Raw genomic sequence first — 8,672 nt, forward strand, 5'->3', positions numbered from 1 at the left:
GGCATCTCCTGTCTGGAGGGGGGATGGGAGGGTAGAGAGGGTTGGAAGCTGGCAAAATTATCACAAAAGGAGAGACTGGAAGGGTTGACTCATTAGGGGGAGAGAAAGTGGGAGTATGGAGTAAGGTGTATATAAACTTATATGTGACAGCCTGACTTGATTTGTAAACGTTCACTTGAAGCTCAATAAAAATTAAAAAAAAAACCCTAGGGAGCAGTTCTACTCTGTCCTATAGGGTCACTATGAGTTGGAATAGACCTGACAGTAAGGGGTTTGGTTTTTTGTTGTATATCTCATCAGATGCTAATAGTTTACATGACTAATTTTGTTTACGTTTTTGTAAAGACTGTTGGGATTTTAGGAACGGCTTTCTATATAGTTAGTAACTTTTTAGAAGTCCCAGTTGCTAGAACTAGTGTTTAAGTGCTGGATTGATAACCAAAGGTCAGTGGTTCAAACTCACCAGCTGCTCCATAGAAGAAAGATGTGGCAGCTAGTTTCCGTAAAGATTATAGCCTTGGAATGCCCAGAAGGCAGTTCACTCTGTCCTAAGGGGTCACTGTGAGTCAGAATAGACTCCACGGCAATGGGTAGATTTAGAAAGGTGGTTTTTTTCTGGCTGAATTGCCCCCCTTCTATATGCTAATGCATCTTTTACTCATAAAAAGACCATGAGATAAGGCTTGTTCTTAAAAGATTTAAGAACCTAAGTGCAAAGGATTTGGGTGGAATCAAGCAATGAAACACCTCTTAGCATTCAAGGGCCTATGGTGTCGGGGTGGAGCTGATGTGGCAGGTGCTCGTTACAGGTTCTGTGAGTTGCACTCTAAGAGTTGTTCTTGAACCCTAGGCTGCCCTTCTGGCCTGGGAGGCCTCAGGCCCAAGAGGTGTGCGAGCCAGCACCCCACAACAGAATAAGCTTATTCTTTTTCCCACCTCCATTCTTGAAGAGTCTGTTTTTAGTCTCCTGGAAACTTACCAGTGACAGTACAAAAAAAATAATTTTTTTTTTTTAGTATCTTATTTCCCTCATAAACTCAATTCCATTCAGGTGCTTCTAAGTTCTTGGGTATAAAAGAACTCAGCGTTTAGTCTTATGCAGATGTTTAAAATCGTTTAGGCTATAATTCTATTTTATGATTTAGACATCTCAAGTTATATAGCCAGTACGTGAAGCACATTGGAAAAAAATTAAGTTTGATAGCTTAAGATAAAGTGCTATTATTATTCTCTCACATTTTAGGGCAAATCATAAATCCACATATCTATGGCCTTCATTTTAATATAGGTTATGACTAATTCATTTTACTTGTATTCATATTTGGCTGCAATGCATATTGCTCTTCTATTTACTGATTCATAATCAGTTCTTATTTTCATATGCTTTATTGAGACTCTGTTTCAGATATATTATGCAGATCTAAAGAATATTTAATTCACAAAGGATTAGCAGTCATGGTCATGTTATAATTTGTCAGTATAGTTTCCCTCTCCCCACTTCTGTAAGATCCTTTCTGCATCTTCTAAAATAGTGATCATATGTCCCCTTGGGTTTTGCAGAGCCAAGGAGCTTACACACATACAGATAAAAACACCCCTGGAAGAAACTCTTCCTAAAATCTAGTACTAGGAATTTGTTCTCCTTCTGAGTTGATTTAACTTCCTTGGTCAACTATGTAAAGCTCTGTGACTCCTCCTATTTCCTGTTACCAGAAGGCTCAAATGCCACAACCAGATCTTTCCTTTGTTATTGCTAGTTACCCTCGAGTCCCCTCCAGCTCATGGCAGCCTTACTTATAACAGAAGGAAATGTTGCCCCGTCCTATGCCGTCTTCTTGATTATTGGTATATTTGGGCTCATCTTTTAGCACTTATATCAAACAATATTCTGTTTGTGACCCATAAGGTTTTCATTGGTTAATTTTCAGAAACAGATTGCCAGTCCTTTCTTCCTAGTCTGTCTTAGTCTGGGGGCTCTGGTGAAACTTGTTCACCATGGATATTTGAAATACCAGTGGCATGGATTCCAGAATCACAGCAATATGCAAGCTACCATAGTACAATAAAGTGACAGACGTGTGGCAGACATCTTCCTAGAACAACCCTCTCCTGCCTTTTCTTCACGATTTCAGAATCATAAAGCTTTTATGCTCCTTTAGGTTTTGAATAGCTGATTTTTTAGAAGTAGATTGAAGTACCTCTGGGTAGACTCGAACCTCCAACTTTTTGGTTAGTTGCCAAGTACATTAACCATTTGAGAAGACTGTCTCTCAACATCAGTTATGAGGGACTCCGAGGTCCCATTCATCCCCCATCTCCTCCATAACCTGACCCTGGCCAACCCGAAGAAGTGATCTCTCTCCAAATTATTTCCGGTTGGCACCAGTCATTTGCCACCTGGACTATTTTCCTAGGACTGCCATAACAAGGAGCACTGCTGGCACAGTGGTTAAGAGCTCAGGCTGCTAACCAAAAGATTGGCAGTTCAAATTCACCAGCCGCTCCTTGGAAACCCTATGGGGCAGTTCTACTGTGTCCTCTAGGGTCTCTATGAGTTAGGATCGACTCGATGAGGAAAGGGCTTGGTTTTGGCCGTATGGTACCATAAACTGGGTAGCTTACAAGAACAGAAATGTATTCTCTCACAGTTCTGGAGGCTAGTATTCTGAATTCAGGGTGTCAGCAGGCCCATGCTCTCTCCGAAGGCTCTAGGGGATGATCCTTTCTTATCTCTCCCAGCTTTTGTAGCCCCAGGTGTTCTTGGCTTACAGCTGCAGCATAGCTCCATCTCTGCCTTCCTCTTCACATGGCCGTCTTCCCTCTACCTGTCTCTCTGGGTCTCTTCTCCTATTTCATAGGACACTACTCAGATTACGTTAGGACTCACTGTTCTCCAGTAAGACCTTATAACTTAACTGATAGCATCTTCAAAGACCCTTTTTCCAAACAAGGTGATGTTCACAGGTACCAAGTGTTAGTATTTCAACATATCTTTTTGGAAGGCACAATTCAATCCATAACATCACCTTACACGCATAGTATCATGATCATTTGTTCTGTTTTGTTTTGCAACCCATATTTCACCTCAGCTTTTAAACAAGGTCCTCCTCAAAGATTTATGCATTTCCTGGGACTTCAATCTCACATGCACTTCTAGTTCGAAGATACTAGGTCTGTGAATTCACCCACACTCACCTAATCTCTCCTCTCTTTGGAACTAATCCAGATGTGGAATCCAGCCTCTTGTCTTTAATTTACACAAATACCACCCACACAAGGCATATGTGTGTGGAAGGTGTTACTGAATGCTTGGGGAAGTAGAGTGTATGAAAAAGCAAAACAAGCAACTAGAAATTGAATAATAGGTGGCCCTGGGATTTTGCCATCTCTGTGGTTTCTTTGTCTCCTGCCAATCCACACTTGTGGAGAATCATATTTTACCCAGAGTGTTTTATCAACTTATTTTGCTCAGTGAAGACAGTTCCTTTCCTAAAAGGAATTCCAATAACAGGTTTTACAGCATTTTTTTCCTCATCCTTTTACAAAATATTATACAGACACATTATCTTCCTAACTCTACTGTAAGTCTAGGAAGCGAAGACCTTCTTTCAGATTTCTTAGTAACTCAGGAGAAGGGAGAGGAGTGAATATGGACCATCTGCTATGTGTCAGGCACACTGCTAAATTTTTTTTTTTTAGCTTATGCTATTAAATCTCTCTGCAATGAATTCTGGGTGTTCATCACTATTTCTCTGACTTGGAAACTGAGGCTCAGAGAGATTAAATAATTTCCCCAAAATCTCATAGTTTAGAATGCAAAATCAACTTGTATTTTGCCATTTGTGAAACAACTAGAATTTTAAGATGCGTCAAGCTTGCGAAGGGCTGCTGGGGACTTCTTGAGGTTCCGACCCACCTCCCACCCACCTGCTTCAACTTGCCTCTTAGAATCTTTGTGGTAAGGAAGAGTTCCTGGGTGCTGGCAACGTGGTGGTGGCGGTGCTTCTGGGAAAAGAGAAGTCTCAGAAATGGGAAAATGGTAGGGCCTGAATCAGATTTTACCTATCTCCATGAGCCAGCTCCTGGATTTAATTGTTGTTTGTTTGCTTTACATTTTTTATTATGAAAAATGTTAAACCTATACAAAGACAACAGACCAACATAATTATCCTCCCTCTTTCTGTCATTCCCCACCACTGGTCTGTCAATTCCTCATATTATGGTGGCTTGCATGTTGCTGGAAGCTCTGCCACCACTATGTCAAATACCAGCAGGGTCACCCATGGTGGACGGGTCTCAGTAGAGCTTCCAGACTAAGACTAGGAAGAAAGGCCTGGTGATCTACTCCTGAAAATTAACCAAAGAAAACCTTATGGATCATAACAGAACCCTGTCCGATTCACTTGGAGGGATCAGTTGCTAGAGAAGGACATCATGTTTGGTGAAGTAGAGAACCCACAAGGGAGAGGAAAACTCTCAGTGAGGTGGATTGGCACAATAGCCACAAGGATGGACTTGAACGTGCTGGTGATCATGAGGATGATGCAAGACCATTTTGTTCTTCAGACAATGTTTTTTTCTGTTATACATAAGTTCTCCATGAGTTAGAGTTGACTGGACAGCAGCTGTCTATCTCTCTCTCCATCCACCATCCAGCTTCAGTAATGACCAGCTCATGGGCAATCTTGTTTCATCTATATCCCACCCACCCTCATTCTGTGTTGAAGCAAATTCTAGGCTTCATCTTATAGCCATGTCTTCACCACCACACCAGGATTTGCTTTTGTCATTTAAAAATTCCATTCAAATAAAAGCCCTAATGGGTCACCTTAATTAAAACATTTTGGAGCAGGTATAAGCCGCATGCAATTAAACAAATGAACCTGGCAAGACAGGCATCAAAAGGGCACTCTTGTTTGTCAGCTTCGAGGGAAGATTCTGCCCTTCCTCGGTCACTACTCCTACCTCCTACTCCAAAGATTATTTACTTGTTGAACCAATCTGATGCAAATTATGTCTTTTTCTTAATTTTTATTGTGCTTTAAGTGAAAGTTTACAAATCAAGTCAGTCTCTCATACAAAAATTTATATACACCTTGCTATATACTCCCAGTTGCTCTCCCCCTAATGAGACAGCACACGCCTCTCCACCCTCTATTTTCATGTCCATTTTTTTTTTAATTCGGCCAGCTTCTGACCCCCTCTGCCCTCTCATCTCCCCTCCAGACAGAAGCTGCCCACATAGTCTGATATATCTACTTGATCCAAGAAGCTCACTCTTCACCAGTATCATTTTCTGTCCTACAGACCAGTCCAATCCCTATCTGAACAGTTGGCTTTGGGAATGGTTACTGTCTTGGGCTAACAGAAGGTCTGGGGCCAAGACCTCTGGGGTCCTTCTAGTCTCAGTCAGACCATTAAGTCGGGTCTTTTTATGAGGATTTGGGGTCTGCATCCCACTGCTCTTCTGCTTCCTCAGGGGTTCTCCGTTGTGTTCCCTATCAGGGTAGTCATTGGTTGTAGCCGGGCACCATCCAATTCTGTTCTCAGGCTGATGAAGTCTCTGGTTTATGTGGCCCTTTCTGTATCTTGGGCTCATAACTACCTTGTGTCTTTGGTGTTCTTCGTTCTCCTTTGTTTCAGGTGGATTGAGACCAATTGATGCATCTTAGATGGCCTCTTGCTAGCTTTTAAGACCCCAGAAGCCACTCTTCAAAATAGGATGCAGAGTATTTTCTTAATAGGGTTTATTATGCCAGTTGACTTAGAGGTCCCCTGAAACCATGGTCCCCAAACCCCACCCCTGCTGTGCTGGCCTTCAAAGTGTTCAGTTTATTCAGGAAACTTCTTTGCTTTTGGTTTAGTCCTGTTGTGCTGACCTTGCCTGTATTGTGTGTTGTCTTCCCCTTCACCTAAAATAGTTCTTATCTACTATCTTATTAGTGAAAACCCCTCTCCCTCCCTCCCTCCCACTCTCATAACCATCAGAGAATATTTTCTTCTCTGTTTAAACTATTTCTTGAGCTCTTGTAATAGTGGTCTCATACAGTATTTGTCCTTTTGCAACTGACTAATTTCACTCTGCATAATGCCTTCCAGATTCCTCGATGTTGTGAAATGTTTCACAGATTCGTTATTGTTCTTAATGGATGTGTAATATTCCATTAGAAACCCTGGTAGCATAGTGGTTAAGTGCTATGGCTGCTAACCAACTGGTCAGCAGTTCAAATCTACCTTGGAAACTGTACGGGGCAGTTCTACTCTGTCCTATAGGCTCGCTAGGAGTCGGAATATTTCATTGTGTGACTATACCATAATTTATTTATCTGTTCATCCTCTGATGGGCACCTTTGTTGCTTTCATCTTTTTTGCTATTGTAAACAGTGCTGCAATGAACATGGGTGTGCATGTATCTATTTGTGTAAAGGCTCTTATTTCTCTAGGATATATTCCAAGGAGTGGAATTGCTGGATGGTATGGTAGTTCTATTTCTAGCTTTTTAAGTAAGCGCCAAATTGATTTCCAATGTGGTTGTACCATTTTACATTCCCACCAGCAGTGTATAAGTGTTCCAGTCTCTCCACAACCTCTCCAACATTTATTATTTTGTGTTTTTTGGATTAATGCCAGCCTTGTTGAAGTGAGATAGAATCTCATTGTAGTTTTGATTTGCATTTCTCTAATGGGTAATGATCATGAGCATTTCCTCATGTATCTGTTAGCTACTTGAATGTCCTCTTTAGTGATGTGCCTGTTCATATCCTTTGCCCATTTTTTAATTGGGTTGTCTTTTTGTAGTTGATATTTTGCAGTATCATGTAGGCTTTAGAGATGAGACACTCATTAGAAATGTCATAGCTAAAAACTTTTTCCTAGTCTGTAGGTAATCTTTTTACTTTTTTAGTGAAGTTATTGGATGAGCATAAGTGTTTGATTTTTAGGAGCTCCCAGTTACCTAGTTTCTCTTCTGCATCGTTAATAATGTTTTCTAGACTGTTTGTGCCATGTATTACGGCTGCTAGCATTGTCCTTATTTTTTCTTCCATGATCTTTATCGTTTTAGATTTTATATTTAGGTCTTTGATCCATTTTGAGTTCATTTTTATGCATGGTGTGAGGTATGAGTCTTGTTTCATTTTTTTGCAGAGGTATATCCAGTTATGCCAGTGTCATTTGTTAAAGAGATTGCCTTTTCCCCATTTAACTGACTGGGCCTTTGTCAAATATCAGCTGTTCATATGTGGATGGTTTTATGTCTGGATTCTCAGTTCTGTTCCATTGGTCTATGTATCTGTTGTTGTACCAGTACCACGCTGTTTTGACTACTGTGGCAATATTATAGGTTCTAAAATCAGGTAGAGTGAGGCCTCCCACTTTGTTCTTCTTTTTCAGAATGCTTTCCTTATCCGAGGCCTCTTTCCCTTTCATATGAAGTTGGTGATTTGTTTCTCCATCTCATTAAAAATGTCATTGGAATTTGGATTGGAATTACAATGAATCTATAGTAGGCTTTTGGGAGAATAGACATTTTTACAATGGTAAGTCTTCCTATCCATGAGCAAGGTATGTTTCTCCACGTATATAGGTCTCTTTTGGTTTCTTGCAGTAGTGTCTCATAGTTTTCTTTGTATAGGTCTTTTACATCTCTGGTAAGATTTATTCTGAAGCATTTTATCTTCTTGGGGGCTACTGTAATGGTATTGATTTGGTGATTTCCTCTTCGATGTCCTTTTTGTTGGTGTAGAGGAATCCAACTGATTTTTTAATGTTTATCTTGTATCCGGATGCGCTGCTGAACTCTTCTATTACCTTCAGTAGTTTTCTTTAGGGTTTTCTGTGCATAAAATCATGTCATCTGCAAATAGAGGTACTTTGACTTCTTCCTTACCAATCCGGGTGCCCTTTATTTCTTTTTCTAGACTAATTGTTCTGGCTAGGACCTCCAGCACAATGTTGAATAAGAGTGGTGATAAAGGGCATCCTTGTCTGGTTCCTGATCTCAAGGGGAATGCTTTCAGACTCTCTCCATTTAGGATGATGTTGGCTTTTGGCTTTGTATAAATGCCCCTTATTATGTTGAGGAATTTTCCTTCTATTCCTATTTTGCTGAGAGTTTTTATTATGAATGTGTGTTGAACTTCTGTCAAATGCCTTTTCTGCATCAATTGATAAGATCATGTGGTTCTTTTGTTTTATGATGGATTACATTAATTGTTTTTGTAATGTAGAACCATCCCTACATGCCTGGTATGAATCCCACTTGGTCATAGTGAACTATTTTTTTTTATATGTTGTTGAATTGGCTAGAATTTTGTTGAGGATTTTTGTGTCTAATTTCATGAGGGATATAGGCCTGTAATTTTCTTTTTTTGTGGTGTATTTACCTGGCTTCAGTATTAGGGATATGCTGGCTTCATAGAATGAGTTTGGGACTATTCCATCCTTTTCTATGCTCTGAAGTACCTTTAGTAGTAGTGGTGTTAATTCTTCTCTGAAAGTTTGGTAGAACTGTGCAGCGAAGCCGTCCGGGCCAGGCCTTTTTTTTTGTTGGAAGTTTTTTCATTACCTTTTCAATTTCTTCTTTTGTTATGGGTCAATTTAGTTGTTGTACCACTGTTTGTGTTAGTTTAGGTAGGCAGTGTGTTTCTAGAAATTCATCCTTTCTTCTAGGT

The sequence above is a fragment of the Loxodonta africana genome, chromosome 8 (assembly GCF_030014295.1).
Source record: "Loxodonta africana isolate mLoxAfr1 chromosome 8, mLoxAfr1.hap2, whole genome shotgun sequence".
NCBI classification, from domain to species: domain Eukaryota; kingdom Metazoa; phylum Chordata; class Mammalia; order Proboscidea; family Elephantidae; genus Loxodonta; species Loxodonta africana.